Source organism: Mizuhopecten yessoensis, unplaced genomic scaffold, assembly GCF_002113885.1.
Source record: "Mizuhopecten yessoensis strain PY_sf001 unplaced genomic scaffold, ASM211388v2 scaffold11139, whole genome shotgun sequence".
NCBI lineage: Eukaryota > Metazoa > Mollusca > Bivalvia > Pectinida > Pectinidae > Mizuhopecten > Mizuhopecten yessoensis.
In genome coordinates, this window is record NW_018408899.1 from 253,700 (window position 1) to 271,321 (window position 17,622).

General features: G+C 35.8%; 1 long non-coding RNA gene across 1 annotated transcript; it reads right to left on the reverse strand.

Annotated features, from left to right (window-relative positions):
• Positions 1-12,261: 12,261 nt before the first annotated feature.
• Positions 12,262-15,308, reverse strand: LOC110466616. The gene is made up of 2 exons (XR_002464755.1): positions 13,971-15,308; positions 12,262-13,940 (listed from the first exon to the last, which is right to left on the reverse strand). It is a non-coding gene; the product is annotated as an uncharacterized LOC110466616 (long non-coding RNA).
• Positions 15,309-17,622: the final 2,314 nt, after the last annotated feature.

The following is a 17,622-nucleotide window of genomic DNA, read 5'->3' on the forward strand; positions in this document are numbered from 1 at the left end:
TTACTATATCCAGCAAGAGATTTTGAGTTCAAATTGTCATAACAATTGTATATATTTATTGTCATTATTGTAATGTCATTTCAAATGTATATTGGGAGAAGGCGTTGATAAGTTGTTATAACTTGTGCCTAATCCCTTGTCTAATTTTGGCAATAAATATGTTTAAACTAATGATTTCATGTAAATAGACTGAATGATGGTCGAGTTTCTTTCCTTTTTCTGACGTCAGGACCAAATATATATGCAAAGAATCTCACTTTCCAGGAACGTACGTGACATGAACAATAGTTTGTGACATGAACCAGTTCTATCATGGCCTGAACGAAACAGTCCTCATTTCGTAACTGCATGTTTGAAGAGTAAATAGAAACATTGAAATTCATACAATAATTCTATATTAGAGCTACTGACGTCCTGACGCCTATTTATCCTTCTCTGGGCTAAATAATACATTACTTTCTCAAAAACTACCTAAACTGCTCAAATCTTCTTCACCTTCTCAGAGCTATGGTTTCCCGTTCTCATATATATCTCATTTTCTCAGACCTAGTTCAAGTTCTCAGACCTTCCTCACGTTCTCAGATCTATCTCACGTTCTCAGATCTATCTAACGTTCTCAGATTTATCTCGCGTTCTCAGATCTATCTTACATTCTCAGATCTACCTCATGCCCTCAGATCTACTGCACGTTCGTAGATCTACCTCATGCCCTCAGATCTACCTCATGCCTTCAGATCTACTGCACGTTCATAGAACTACCTCAAATCCTCAGATCTACTGCACGTTCGTAGAACTACCTCAGGTCCTCAGAGCTACTGCATGTTTTAGAGGTATGTAACCTTTTCAGAGCACTTTCCGTTTTTAGAACTTCTTCACGTTCTCAGAGGTATTTCATGTTCTCAGAACCTCACGTTCAGATCTACCTCATGCCTTTTCATCTACTTCACGATCTTGAGAAAACTACAGCATGTTCTCAGACCTACCTCACGATCTAAGAGCTCGGGATGGTCGGGTGGCGCAGTGGATAACGCACTCGCCTTTGACTAAGGCAACCAGGGTTCAAAGAACTACCTCAAGTCCTCAAAACTACCTTATGTTCTCAGAAATACCTAACGTTCCCAGAACTGCCTCACGTTCGCAGAGCTACGTTATTTTATCAGAGCAACCTCACCTTATCAGAACTATATCACGCTATCAGAGCTACTTCACGTTCTCAGAACTACTTCACTATCAGAGCAACCTCATTTTATCTGAACTACCTCAAGTTCTCAAAACTACTTGACTTTCAGAGTAACCTCAATTTATCAGAACTACCTCACGTTGTCATAGCTACTTCACGTTCTCAGAACTACTTCACTATCACGGCAACCTCATTTTATCTGAACTACTTAACGTTCTCAGAGTTACTTCACGTTGTCAGAATTATCCCACGTCCTCAGAGTTCCTTCCTGTTCTATGAACTACCTAACGTTCTCAGAGTTACTTCCTGTTCTATGAACTATCTCACGTTCTCAGAACTACTTTACTTTCAAAGCAACCTCATTTTGTCTGAACTAACTTAATTCTCAGAGTTACTTCCTGTTCTATGAACTATCTCACGTTCTCAGAACTACTTCACTATCAGAGCAACACATTTTCAAGAACTACCCGACGTTCTCAGAGCAACTTCACACTCACGTTCACAAAACTACTTCATGTTCCGAAAACTACCTCACGTTCCCAGAACTACCTCATGCTCACAGAAATACTTCACGTTCAAAGAACAACCTCAAGTTCTCAAAACTACCTCACGTTTTCAGAACTGCTTCACTTTATCAGAACTACTCCACATTCTCAGACGTACCACACGTTCTCAGAGCAACTTCACACTCACGTTCGCAAAACTTCATGTTCCGAAAACTACCTCGCGTTCCCAGAGCTACCTCATGCTCACATAAATACCTCACGTTCAAAGAACGACCTCAAGTTCTCAAAACTACCTCATGTTCTCAGAAATACCCCACGTTAAAAGAACTACCTCAAGTTCTCAAAACTACCTCATGTTCACAGAAATACCTCACGTTAAAAGAACTACCTCAAGTTCTCAAAACTACCTCATGTTCACAGAAATACCTCACGTTAAAAGAACTACCTCAAGTTCTCAAAACTACCTCATGTTCACAGAAATACCTCACGTTAAAAGAACTACCTCAAGTTCTCAAAACTACCTCATGTTCACAGAAATACCTCACGTTAAAAGAACTACCTCAAGTTCTCAAAACTACCTCATGTTCACAGAAATACCTCACGTTAAAAGAACTACCTCAAGTTCTCAAAACTACCTCATGTTCATAGAAATACCTCACGTTAAAAGAACTACCTCAAGTTCTCAAAACTACCTCATGTTCTCAGAAATTCCTCACGTTCGCAGAGCTGCGTTATTTTATCAGAGCAACCTCACCTTATCAGATCTATCTCATGCTCTCAGAGCTATTTCACGTTTTCAGAATTACTTCACGTTCTCAGAACTACTTCATGTTCTCAGAACTACTTTACTTTCAGAGCAACCTTATTTTATCAGAACTACCTCACGTTCTCGGAGTTACTTCCCGTTCTCAGAACTATCTCACGTCCTCAGAACTTCTTCACGTTCTTAGGAATACTTTACTTTCAGGGCAACCTCATTTTATCTTAACTTTCTCACGTCCTCAGAGCAATCAGAGCAATTGATGAAATTGTTATTAACCATTCACAGAAAAATAATGTACATATAAAGAAAAGTTTTCTATTTTGGCCAGGTTGTGAGATGATAACTCCAGTTGAGTACGAGAAAAGAATATTATTTGCCATCTATAATATTTACACGTGCACAACTGGAAGTAACACATCATAACTTGGCTAAGAAAGAAATGTATTCATTAAATAATAATACAATAACAGACGCAAATATTTAGCACCTCCACAAAAAACTGATTCCAGCACACCGTTCTATTTTTAGCGAAAATCCTGTTACGCATTTTTATTTTCTGTCAGCTCGTGCTTTTTCCCGTCGGCGATTAACTTATTTTTAGCTCCGTTGAAACTGATATCAGCACAAACTGGGATACACTTCAGTATTGGTGATAATCCATTACGTTTCCGGTGCCTAATCACACTTATTTAACTTGGTGGAGGAACAAAGAGTGCAGAGCATCATATTGATACAAAGACAGGAACCACCGCTTACCTATAGTAGAATATCGCAAGGATGTGTTTTCGAAACAAGAACACATTCGAATGTTTGTATGCCTTTGCAAGTGTTTATCTAATTGTCATTCAAATTTACGGTGTGTTCACTCTCGTTATTTGTTGTTTTCAGTTCCACAGTACATATACATTTCCGCGAGAGCACAATTATGAACACAGCACTCGCACACCAGACCTGGCTTTCTGATTGTAGATATGAAGGAAAACGCATTTCGTTTATCAAGTGCTGCATTACCGAGTTTTGCTAGGTTTTTTAGTTTTATTCTATCTAGGATTTTCGCGGTCGAATTCCAGTCCACTACAGGGCGATCCGCTTCTCTCCTCATCACAATATTGGGGTATCGCGACCATGAACCATCTATGGAAAAAAAAGTGGTTTATTCCTTGGGTAAAGCGGTATGAAAAGGAAATGATATTTTGTATGAATAAAGGTAGTCCGAATTATTCTGACGTTTTATCGACATTTTTTATATCGGTCTGTCGTCGATTAACGTCGTTAATCGACGACAGACCGATATAAAAAAAAAGTTGATAAAACGTCAGAATAATTCGGACTAGATAAAGGATGCCCATTCAGAGGTAGATGGTGAGACCTAAACGGAGATATTAGGGTAATAAGTTCGGTTTACTTAAACGGTTGCTTTTGAGAGACGCGTTTGAAACAATCACTAAAGAAATTCAGTTTTGTCAGGCAAAGTGAAGGGGCCCAATCGTATTAAATCATAACAAAGCTACCACACGATTACAAATAGACATATTTGGGGGTTGTACTTATTTAAAATACTACTTGTTTATACTTGTCGAAAGAGATTGACTAACCTAGTAATGGACAGTTACTGAGCCAAGTGAAGATTTGTTATTGTTTCAGTTTTTATTTCATAAATGAAAAGTGTAGATCACTGGAAAGAGAGGGGAGTTACCAAATAGGGGAAAAGGGGAAAACCTGTTTACATTCCAAATAATCAAGCCTGATATGCTGCATCACTGGATTAACGGAATAGCTTAGATGTTTTGTTGTAATACAGAGCATGCCCCCTTGGGCTGGGGCGAATGGGGGAAATGTTGCAACGCTCCTTCAATATATGTTGATTAGATTTATTATAAACATGTCAGCATTATGAAATTAATTCCATTTTTATAAAAACGAAACATCAGCTCTTTCTCGACAGCAGAGGAGAACGACCTAAACAGATCAGCACGTGTAGTAATTTGAAGGACTACTGAATTTGTACATATTTGTACAAAATTTGGTATTAAGCAACCTTTCACGATGGGAACTGAAGATTGTGTAAATGGAATTTGTTAGACCTGCATAAAGATGGGCAGGAGGGACCAATATGAAAATTAAGGGTATTTATTTACCATGGCCGTTGGAAGATGGACAAACATTTACTAAAACAAGCATAAAGCAAACATTGCTGAGCCAGGTGTATTAAAATGTTGTCAAACAAAGGATATATCCACCCCCTTTAGGGGAATACGAGAAACAGTGTCACTGGTAAGCACTAAGCAGTACCTCGTATTTGCGAGCCTTCACGTTTGTTGTATACTGCACGACAAACCAACGAAATGTCATCTGCCAGATTGGTGCCACATGTGCCCATACGGCTCGATTCTTCCAGTGAGCACAGGTGGTCTGGATTTGCCATGGCGCGGGACAGGCAGGATAGGAGGATGATGGCGGAAATCGCCAGTTTTATCTCACTATACATCACTGCAATAATAGATGAGCAAATGAATGTTAATGAATAATGCATTATTACAAAGAAAGGTTTGGTTTGGTTTAATTTTGTTTAACGTCATATTAACATATAAGGTCATTAAAGGACGTGCCTCCATGCGTGTTGTGTATGCGAGCCTGCGTGTGTGTATGTAGGAGACAGGGTATGTTGATGTGCTTGCCTCCTTGTGATAGCGCGGATCTGATGCGGACTTTATAGCGCTATCTCACTGAAATGCCATGCCGAAGGCACCAAGCACAGTGAATGAATGAATGAATGGAATAAAATAGAATCAATTAAGGTCCCTTTTACACATTGTAATATCAATCGTGGACATTCTAGATAATTTTATCGCCAATAAAGGTGGGTGTTGTTTTTTTTTAAATTATTTGCCTAACAATTTGATATACGTAATACATCATATCACCAATTAATATTTCAGAAAATGTCATTCTTTCTAAAAAAACACTATTGTCTTTGGCTGGACTATTAATTTATCGAAGATATTATTCATTCATAAACCGATTACAATACGAAGGTGTTAGAATATTACAAGGTGCATGTATGTATGTATTTTTAAGAATGAATATGCGAGAAAGGAAGAAGAGGAGGAGAAAGAACAGTAGAAATGAAGGATGAGAAGGCAGTCGTTCTTTCAGACGAAGAAATTCACAACAAATATCTGTTGAGAACGTAATATTGTTTGGATATATTTGTTCATCCGATTTCGTTCCCCATAAAACAATTTCTATTAATCTACACAGCGGGATAAAAATGTTTTATTGTGGCGAGTTATTCGAAATGCGCGATTATTTGTACATGTGTCAGTAGCAGTGGCAAGTGATTTGGACCTGTCCAGTACAGATTTGTCGTTAGAATTGTCGGCGCTACTACACGAATACCTAATTCTTTCAGTCATGTCGGTAGTGTATTGTAGCCAAATGAGTATTTTTTAACCTAAAAAACAATTTAATTCAGCTACATTCTAGTATACTATCTTCAAAAGCAGCAAGTTATGATTAGAAACAAAATTAAAATCAGAATGATTGACTTCAACAGTATGCTAATTCAAATCAGATTTACCGACACAAAAAAGCAGTAAGTTCTTTCAACTTCAGAAATAAAGACTTATGTGGTATATTAATTCAATATTAGAATAAAAGATTAAAATAGAAAGGTTTTTCAAATTAAAAATCACCGCTTTAACAGTGAGTTATATCAACATCAGAAGTACTGACTAAAACAATAAGTTAATTTAGAAAAAACCCGTAATTAAAGGCTGAAACAGTAATATATTTAACATTAGAAGGACCGACCAAACAGTTAATAAAATCAACATAAAAATGACCGACTAATGTAGTTAGTTAAATCAAAAACAGAATTACCGACTACAGTAATAATATTATCAAAAGCTAAAACAGTAAGTTAATTTAACATCAGAGTTAACTGACTAAAACAGTGAGTTAATTTAACATCAGAGTTACTGACTAAAACAGTAAGTAAATTTAACATCAGAGTTACTGTTTTAGTCAGTAACTCTGATGTTAAATTTACTAACTGTTTTAGTCAGTAACTCTGATGTTAAATTTACTAACTGTTTTAGTCAGTAACTCTGATGTTAAATTTACTAACTGTTTTAGTCAGTAACTCTGATGTTAAATTTACTAACTGTTTTAGTCAGTAACTCTGATGTTAAATTTACTAACTGTTTTAGTCAGTAACTCTGATGTTAAATTTACTAACTGTTTTAGTCAGTAACTCTGATGTTAAATTTACTAACTGTTTTAGTCAGTAACTCTGATGTTAAATTAACTCACTGTTTTAGCCAGTTAACTCTGATGTTAAATTAACTTACTGTTTTAGCCAGTAACTCTTATGTTAAATTAACTTACTGTTTTAGTCAGTTACTCAGATGTTAAATTAACTTACTGTTTTAGTCAGTAAATCTGATGTTAAATTAACTTACTGTTTTAGTCAGTAACTCTAATGTTAAATTAACTTACTGTTTTAGTCAGTTACTCTGATGTTAAAATTACTTACTGCTTTAGTCAGTAACTCTGATGTTAAATTAACTCACTGTTTTAGTCAGTTAACTCTGAGGTAAAATTAACTTACTGTTTTAGCTTTTGATAATATTATTACCGACTACAGTAATAATATTATCAAAAGCTAAAACAGTAAGTTAATTTAACATCAGAGTGACTGACTAAAACAGTAAGTTAATTTAACATCAGAGTTACTAACTAAAACAGTAAGTTAATTTAACATCAGAGTTAACTGACTAAAACAGTGAGTTAATTTAACATCAGAGTTACTGACTAAAGCAGTAAGTAATTTTAACATCAGAGTAACTGACTAAAACAGTAAGTTAATTTAACATCAGAGTTACTAACTAAAACAGTAAGTTAATTTAACATCAGAGGTACTGACTAAAACAGTAAGTTAATTTAACATCAGCGTTACTGACTAAAACAGTAAGTTAATTTAACATCAGAGTTACTGACTAAAGCAGTAAGTAAATTTAACATCAGAGTAACTGACTAAAACAGTAAGTTAATTTAACATCAGAGTTACTGACTAAAACAGTAAGTTAATTTAACATCATAATGAATGAAGCACCTATTTGTAAATCGTGTTTGTACATTCTACTGCAACATTTGGCCAGGTTGTCCATTTAAAACTCATCAGTGACAGTAAAAGTCAATAATATTTAAAATCCATGTTTGAAGTATTCTGAATGGTATGCAGAATATAATGTGAAGGGCTTTAAGATGCATATGAAACCCGTTATAACGTTATAAACCAAGACGTCATCTCAACATCGGAACTACTGACTAAAACAGTGACACTTTCAGGATAGTTGTCCTTAATGCTTGTTTTGAAATGTAAAATATAAAATTCCTATTATCAATATTGTTTTAACGTAAGACAAGTATTGGTTATAAGTTTACTTTTAGTTGAATCAATATATGTATTTTGTAAAAACAGATACAGGTGTAATAGGGAACACATGTGGCGTAATCTTAAATTGATAATAATACCTAGTCTCAGCTAGTAGAATTAGACGAGTGCTCAATGTAAGCTAACGAAGCAAGTGTAATTAGGTGCGAGTTTTCCTTACCTTGAGTCAATAGATTCCCTTTTACTGGAATTGAATAATATACAACCTTCTGACTAGGTCTAACTGCTGTAGACTCTAGTTCTGGTGTTATCACGGATCCAAGTATTTGTTCCTTTATATATTATCCACTAGTATATAAATCTTGGAGCCGTGAGATAGCGAATCCTTATATCTCTTTCAATATCCTGGACAACGAACAAAACAAGTTGGTGGAGAGCGTTTGCATCCATCTGTCATCGCAATGCATCGTCATATTGACAATGGTGTGACTTCTGGGAGGAAACGTAGGGACCATAAAATTGCAATATCATACCAATCTATCAAAATAAAAAGTTACTGGCAGTACAAAACGTGCATTAGATTTCTTTTATCCTTTAAAAGAAGTATATGTGAGGTTATTATACACTTTACTTAGCGATATAATTACTTTATATAATTATAGAAATATGATTATAATTACTACAGTTACCAGATATCGTATATTCTTCATGAGACAGTACATCGTTATATTTCAGAGATATCGTATGTTCTTTATTAAATTACTTAATTGTGATATATCGTTTTTTCTTTATATGTATTGGTAAATACACTACTTCGATCCTTTACGCTCTCATGAACTTGAAATCAAGGACACTGCAGACTCTTCTGTATCAGCCGCTTTCCCCGATTTTTAATCCGCAAAATGACTTTCCGATCTCGAACTTTCCCTTTCTTGATATTAACATCTCTGTTTTCCCAACATGGAACAGTTGATTCGGTATTTAAGAGCATGCCCCGAATATCATGACTTCTTTGATAGATGTCTGCTGACGGACAAACTCACAACAAAGGGTTTCCAGAGATGCAGGTTGATAAAGACTATAATATGGTCACCTTTTACAGGCGTCATCATGATCGCATCAGAAATGTTATTCCTTTGTGTAATATGAAGGTCAGTATTATTTTAAGTGTGACTTGTTTCGTTGTCACTGCACAGGTTCTACCTTTAAAGACGTGACATTACTTGGATTTGACCTAGATTTACCTGGTGGGTGTCGTTGATTAAGCAGAAGACACTTACCCTTCCGGAACATTTGCTTGTTACACACATGTACACCCGAACATTTCTTTAACCCTTTCTTGATTAACGATATATTTGTTTTGAAAGTTTCGATGTAAAATGTAATATTTTTCTGAAAACAACAAAGGTAAGGTTGATATTTTTTTTCATTCATGAAAGAAACTAAATAAATCGGTCAGAACTGACTCTTATTTTCAGTACAAATAACAGGATAATCTGATTTGTTATTAACACATTTGCAATTTTATTTCTGATTTATATAAAAACATGTTTATCGCATCGATAATTTGATATCAGTATTAAAAAAAATAATAACACGATAAAATGTGTTTGCCAAATCGGTGCATAATATAAAAAGATCACCTTGTGTGACCGGTACAGAGATGTAGTACCAGAGATTAACAGTCTGGTTCTTTAACGTTCCTCTTTGACCGGTACAGAGAAGTAGGACCAGAGATTAACAGTCTGGTTCTTTAACGTTCCTCTGTCATGTTAGAGACATCAAACATATTACTGTATAAGTGTGTTCTGTTACAGGTATAAGTTTTTTTACTTAATTTCGCGCTTAATACTTTACCGCAAACATACCGAAATGAGGCAACTTCGATATCCAGCGGTTACGCTCACTTTCGATCTCTGCATTCCTGGAATATGTCATAGTAAAATTTAAGGCACGCGGCTATAGCTAGCTATTTGATTGGATTCAGATACATAAGGCCCAAGGGCCTTAGCGGTCACCTGAGTTATATCACAGGTACTGGTAGCTTTATTTTATTGTTTAGATGTGATGTTGAAATCAGCATATAAACTAAGTGAAATACAATACTTGTCATGTCATCAAAGGATAAGAATTTTAAAATATTTGTAAATGTTCCCTTTGGGGCCCCGCTCTAACCCCTGGGGATGGGGCAGGAATTCCAAGTTTACAATGTGATACGATGTAACGTCATCCATCAAAGATGATTCTGACCAAGTAAAAATAATTTCCAACAGAAAATTGTCAAAATATACCCAAAAAGTGTTGTTTCCCTATATAAACTATAGTAAACTTTACCCCCTCCCCAAGGGAAAACGGATAGCTCGGGGGTCCTGAAATTTACAATTTAAATAAAGCCCCTGACGATCTTTCCATCCATGCAGAGAAAATGACTGTAATACCTCCGAGTCTGGAGAGGAAGATTTTTGAAATATTGGTTAATTTTCCCTTTTGGGCCCCGCCCTGGCCCCTAGGGTTTGGGGAGGAATCCCAATTTTACAATTTGGTAGCCTCATCTACCAAGGATGATTCTGACCAAGTTTGAAAAAATTCCATCCACTGGTTCTTGAGAAGAAGTTGATAATGTAAAAAGTTTACGCCGCACGACGCACGACGGACGACGGACGACGACGGACGGAAAGTGATTGGAATAGGTGACTTGAGCAAAGCTCAGGTGACCTAAAAAGAAATCTAACCAATCACTAGGCTGATACCTGTCCTTTGAAGATTACAGAGGAACGACGTCCGACGTCAAAACCAGTAAGTTTTACCGTTTCGCGACCGCGAGATTCTTTTGATGTACATCAAAGGATCAACCTAGTCTTCTTAATTGTCTTATCCACAATGTCACACATTGAGCCTTCAGTTTTGCTTTGACATATTTCAGGGGTGCAGAGAGCGAAAAGTGAGTGTAACCCCTGGATATGGAGGGTGCAATATGTAGTAACTCACTAAACGTTAATTATATCACGGAATTAGATTAGATCTGTCTAAGTCCGTGATTATATACATTGTAGAATATGTGTGATGGCTTTTTGTGATCAATCAGCTTTCTTACCTACCGTTTACTTCAGTAATGAATTCACATGTGATAGTTTCGTTCCCTACTATATACCTTCTGTATGGGTTCGGCCAATTATCATATGAGGTGACTAATGTGGAGTTAGCTGCAGAATGGGGGAAGGGTTTATTCTGCATCTGCTTGGGGGACATTGCAGAATTGAAAATTGACCTACTGCTGTCCCCGTTGGCCTTTTAATTAGGAGGTGTCTCACTAGGTATCCGTTTTAATTTAAAATATGCTGTCGCGGCGAAGACTTAAAAACCTGAACAAATTTCTACCATATCAACAACATATCAGTGACGACTTTTACAGGGTGACACGTCAGTATTTTATCAAATCAAGTGTTGTATACTGCGATTTTCATTTCCCATTTTTTCCACATGTAATCAGTGACCAAAGGGTGTTTTTCCACACGGTAATAGGGGTAATGAATATCTGCACAGGAAAAAAAGGCACTTTACAGCACGGGGAATGATGCTCAGAGGGGCAATTGTCATGTGGTAAGTCACCATTCCTTATCTTACATGACTCAGGTTATATATACCATGATTATGTGTTCCATTTATCTTTGCTTTCAGTTTATTCCAAAGACTTTGTCATTCAGTCCCAGGTAGCCCGTCTCAACATGTTAAACCATAAAAATTATAACTTCTTTTTTTCTTCTTTATACACTTTTGACCCACTGTTTATATTGCGCACATTGCCAGACTTTCCCACGCCGAGTACAATGCTAAAACAACTCGATGTTGACAATTCTGGAAGTATTTTCATGATAGAGGCCCTAAATCAAAGTCCAAGAGGGTTATAAATCGAGAAGTATGCTGGCAGGACAAATTGTGTCGGTCCAAACCGGGATGGCATAATTGTAGGAATATTGTCAATCTCGAGGAAGCCCCAAGTAAAAGTCCACAACTTGATTAACCTTTTTTCTTTTTTTTTTCAATCAAAACAAAGAGCAGTCCAAAAGATACTTTGAACAGGCATTCACTCAAAAAGATCTTTCGTGGCCTGATCAGAGGAGGTATATGGGTTCTTTGGTGAGGTAGGGTATGAGACATGTCTTGTGCCTCATTCTTTTAAACCATTTAATGTTCGAAGACAAACATATACAATGTATAAAGAGTTTATCGACAATATCCAGCAACAAGTACAAGGTATTTAATTATTGTGTGTAGGGGTTGTTTGGTAATGGGGTAAAACAACTTGGGGTACTAGCAATAATGGAATACGGTTTCTGTGGCGTGAAGGGAGGCGAGGTGGGTAGGGGTCTGAGGTGGGCTCTTGGTGGTGAAAAGAAAACGTCTGGAACACATGTTGGTTATATTTTCCTTCTCTTTTATTTCCAGCTCATTTATGATAAATGTAGAATATAACATTATATCAGTTTTAATCTCAACCTTTTTATTGACAAAGTAAAGTCAAAATGATCCAAATTAGGCCATATTCAATACAGAATCGAGTACAAATATGAAATGAACATGTAGTTCATAAACCTTAGGATCAACAATACATTATATTTATATGCATATATACTTAGTATATAATGACATGCATATTATACTATATTACTCTAGGGTCAGCAGCTTATGTTGATAATTTTGAATTATTTCTACTTCTCAATCTAAAAAAAGTAATAAAATATAAAAAGATATTTTTTTTAGAAAGAAAACTTAATAATTTTGCATCAATAAACAATATGAAGAATATAACATAATGAATATGCCTGCTTTATCACTGATTGTACATGTATGTAAATACAAGACTTATTTATAAGAACAGTATCATATTTAATACATATACTATGTCTTAAGCTTAAGCCGTGTATAACATTTGTATTTTGTGTATTAAAGAATGTTGATTCACCAGGAGGGGCTTGAAGTTGTGTCACGAGCGTGTGTTTCTAATTATATATAAGTTGTGTCACGACCGTGTGTTTCTAATTATATATAAGTTGTGTAACAAATGTTATCTATTATCTTGGAATAAACACAATTAAATACTCACACACATTTTGTATATTATCTTTGTATAAATACAATTAAGTTAAAACTAATAGCAATCCTATCACAAATTAAACATGACAAAGAACAAAAAAAAGAAATAATATGTCTTTTCTGCAACTTTAACTTCAGGCAGAACAACCTTTGTAGCAAATTGGCAACAGTACTGACTTTATCTAGATCACAGCTGAAACCTTACAACAGTGTACAGGAAATCGTGACATTACAGACATCTAGGAAATTGTTGTATATAATAATGTGAACAGGGTGTGACTCAAATTTGTTCACCATATTTTCCAACTGAAGTTTAGAACACTTTATAACCCTATTACAAGGGAGCATATGGTTTCTGGTGGCAATTCTCCATTAATTTCATGCTTCCCTTTCATAATCTCCTAGCTTTGTTGATGGAAAGAGGTGTGCCAGAAAGTCAGGAGTAAGGATAGAAACACTCCTATTTCCTGATAATAAAACTTAGACTGATATAACAGATTTCCCCTGATGACTGACTTCTCTGCATGTGTTGCCTTAGTTTCTTATCTGACACTAAGCACTAGAACGAAGGGTCACTTTGTCAAATCAACTGAACCAGTCCCGTGTTCTGTCCAAACAATTGAACTAGTCCTGTGTTCTGTCCAAACAATTGAACCAGTCCCGTGTTCTGTCCAAACAATTGAACCAGTCCAGTGTTCTGTCCAATCTTGTAAACCAGTCTAGTTTCCTGTCTAATCCTATGAACCAGTCCAGTCACAGGTACTAGCCTCATCTGTCAATACACCTATATAAAGGTGTATTGACAGACGAGACTAGTACCTGTGGTCCAGTATTCTGTCCTGTCCAGTCCGAAGAACCAGACCAGTGATCTGTCTGATCCTATGAACCAGTCAAATGTTTTGTCCAATCTTGTGAACTAGTTCAGTGTTCTGTCCCATCTTGTGAACCAGTCCAGTGTCCTGTCTAAACCTGTGAACCAGTTCAGTGTTCTGTCTAAACCTGTGAACCAGTTCAGTGTTCTGTCTAAACCTGTGAACCAGTTCAGTGTTCTGTCCAATTTAGTGAATCAGTCCAGTGTCCTATCTTATCCTGTGAATCAGTCCAGTGTCCTTTCTTATCCTGTGAACCAGTTCAGTATCCTATCTTATCATGTGAACCAGTCCAGTGTCCTATCTTATCCTGTGAACCAGTTCAGTGTTCTGTCCAATCCTGTAAACCTGGTCATTGTCCTGTCCAGCCCTTTGAACAAATCCAATGTCATGTCCTGTCAAAATCTATGAACCAGTCCAGTGTTCTGACCAATCTTGTGAACAAGTCAATTCAAGTGTCCTGTCAAATCCTGTCAACCAGTCCATTGTTCTGTCTAATCCTATGAACCAGTCTAGTATCCTGTCTGATCCTAAGAACCAGTCCAGTGTCTGTCCTATCTTGTGAACAAGTCCAGAGTTTAATTACGAAGGAAGTTTAAGGGAAAATACTTATGTTAAAAAAGGAATTCGAGTAAAAATCAAGACGCTCCCCAAAAATTGTTACGTTAATAGATATGTCGTGAAAAAAACATGGAGAAAAAATAGGGATTCCAGATATCTTGGTTAAACACATGGTATCTGGATAAAAACTGAGATAATTCAAGACATTTGTGATAAAACACCGGGTAGCTCAGATATCTAAGTTAAAACACATGGCATTCCCGAGAAACAAGTAAAACGCAGGTAATTCATGATATTTGTGATAAAACATCGGGTAGCTCAGATATCTAAGTCAAAACACATGGTATTCAAGATAAGCAAGTAAAAAGATATCTAGTTCAAAAACAGGGTAGTTCAGATATCCAAGATAAAAATTATAGTAGTCAAAATGTCTGAGTTTAAAATAGAGTACTTAAAATTCATATGTATAGCTAACATATTTTATTTTTAAAAATGTCAACTTTTTTTACTGATTTAAATAAATCCTTTCAAATCATTTTTTGATTTCTTCCATGCTTTGATTTTGATAATGTGCTCTGTAAAATGTAAACATTTCCAACTTTTGGCAAAAGCAGAGATACCAAACAAGATACTGATAAACTATGGTTGACCAACTAAATTTCAAGAATTAAAAATTGATTAGAAAATATTCAAAATTCAAAATTTCAATGATATATTATAAGAAGGCTTTTCTCTTTGGTTGCCTTTGTATAATTAACACTGAAACCAGATGATGACTTAATTTAAACATTTCCAATCAAAGACTTTTACGTCTATGTACAGAAAAAGATATCACAGTCAGTGATATGCTAGCACTAAAAGGATGTAAATAAATAATAACAATAATTCGAGGTTCTTATATACCACTTTATCACAACCTAGTTCGTAGGTCATGTCAAAGCGGTTCACAAATTATTATCCGTGGTTATAGGGTCTTTGCAACAAGCCAATATCTTTCTTAACTCCCTGGGGAGCATACAGCAGGTGCTGCCATTTCGGCGCTCACAGCTAGCATTCTACAATTCTAGCACTGCCCAACCACATAATCATCTACAGCTAAGTAGACTGGAACAAGCAGAGTAAAGTATCTTGCTCAAAGATACAGCAAAGTGCCGTGACGTGACTCCAACCTGCAACCCTTCGGTCACGAGCCCTGTGTCCTACCACTAGATCACTGTGCGCTGCATCACTTTTTAAATGGGACTATTGAAACATTTACACATGCATACGTACAAATATAGTATTTATAACAATGCATAATTTATTATAGTTGTAGAATACTGTATACTCCGAAATTTTCGCTGCATTTCAACTTTCACGCCCTCCATAATAAGGGCAAATTTATCATGACTGCGAATTTTAGTTCACAACAAAACTAAAATTTACATCTGAAGGGTGAAATTAACACTAGGCGACCATGGATTTTATAGGGAAAGGGCGAAAGTTTCCAGGTAAGCAGTATCATTTCTAACACCTTGGGTACAAAAACAGAGTACTGTGGGGGGGAACAATATACGGCCGTCGAATGCCATATAGTGTTATATACTTTCTTACATTGAAATAAGATCTGCATCATTCTAAGAGTGGTTAGCTGACATGCAATAAAAAAATGTAGGAGAAAATCTACGGACAAAAAATAAAATACTGAAATGAACAAAGGGCAATAATTTTTGCAAAAATCGTCGAATCAAAATTCTTTTAAGGGGGACACAACTTAATATCATGATTATAATGTACACCATATTTCAAAGAGATCCGTTGAAAAACGAAGGAGGAGATTGCCAGACAAATATCAAATAATGAAATGAACAAAGGGCAATAACTTTTGCAAAAATCGTAGAATCAAAATTCTTTTCAAGGAAACACAACAACATATCATGATTATTTAACCTACTAAGTTTCAAAGAAATCCGTCAAAAAATGTAGGAGTAGATCTCCGGACAAAAAATCAAATACTGAAATGAACAAAGGGCAATAACTTTTGGAAAAATTGTCGAATCAAAATTCTTTTAAGAGTGACACAACTTCATACCAAGTTTCAAAGAGAGCGGTCGAAAAATGAAGGAGGAGATTACTTGACAAACAAAAGTTTACGCCGGCCGGCCGGCCGGACAACCCCATACCATAATACTTCCGTCAAATGACGGGCGTATAAAAACTATGCTAATGTACTATAGAAACATTAGCAATGTATTTATCAACTTTTGTTCTCTATAAAAAGATAAAACCACATTACAATCAAGAAAATATATGGAGAGAAGTTTTCTGATAATTTGCTATAAAAAAATCAAATTGCATGTTGCTTTGGAATTGTGATTTCACATTCACCTTGAAATCTTCATTAAGTGATGATATCAATTTCATCATTATCGATGCAGGTTCCGGGAAAGAACAGACCTGCTTTACCCCACTGCCGGAAAGTATGAGGTGATTATTGACGGTCCCTGTAGAATCTGTGTTTTTATATCTGAGTTGTCTCGCTAGAGAACATCAGCAAGACAAAGATTGACTGATGCCCTCAACTCAACACATGGGATATCTTTTCTCTCCTACCCACTTTTCCACTTCAGCAGTGACGTTTCAGTGAAATTGCACTTTAAAGTAGCCCTTAATAGACAACTCAACTCAACAAACACTTCTTTATCATACTAGTAATCCTGTGTAGTTTGCTAGTAAATAGCACCTATCTCATAAAGATGACATATTTACTTGGGTTTCAACTGGTGAGAATTTCAACTGGCATGGTGAGCCCATGAAGAAGGGGTAAGAAAAGACTAGTGGCCTTATCTTTCAATTGCATGGTTGACATTGAAAGTTTGTATCACAGGAATACAGTTTGTAGAAGTAATTAACTCATTCACCCCTGAAGACACATTTGAACTCTTCCAATTCAAATGTTGGTATAGTTCATCATGAAATTTCAGGGGTGAATGAGTTAACTACACATCACAACTATTTTATAGAAATAGGTTCAATTTTCCATATCTTTATACTTTCAATAATATATTCGTGAACGTGTACTTTTGTCTATTTAATCTGTCAGTGTCATATCAATAAATACTAAGTAGATAAGATATATATTTGTGACGTCCAATATCATAAATAGAGGATCTTACATGAGTGGCCATGTCATATTGAATTTATTAAACGAGTTCAATAATTTGATATGACACGAGCCTTTACCTACTCAACACATATATACATGTACATAT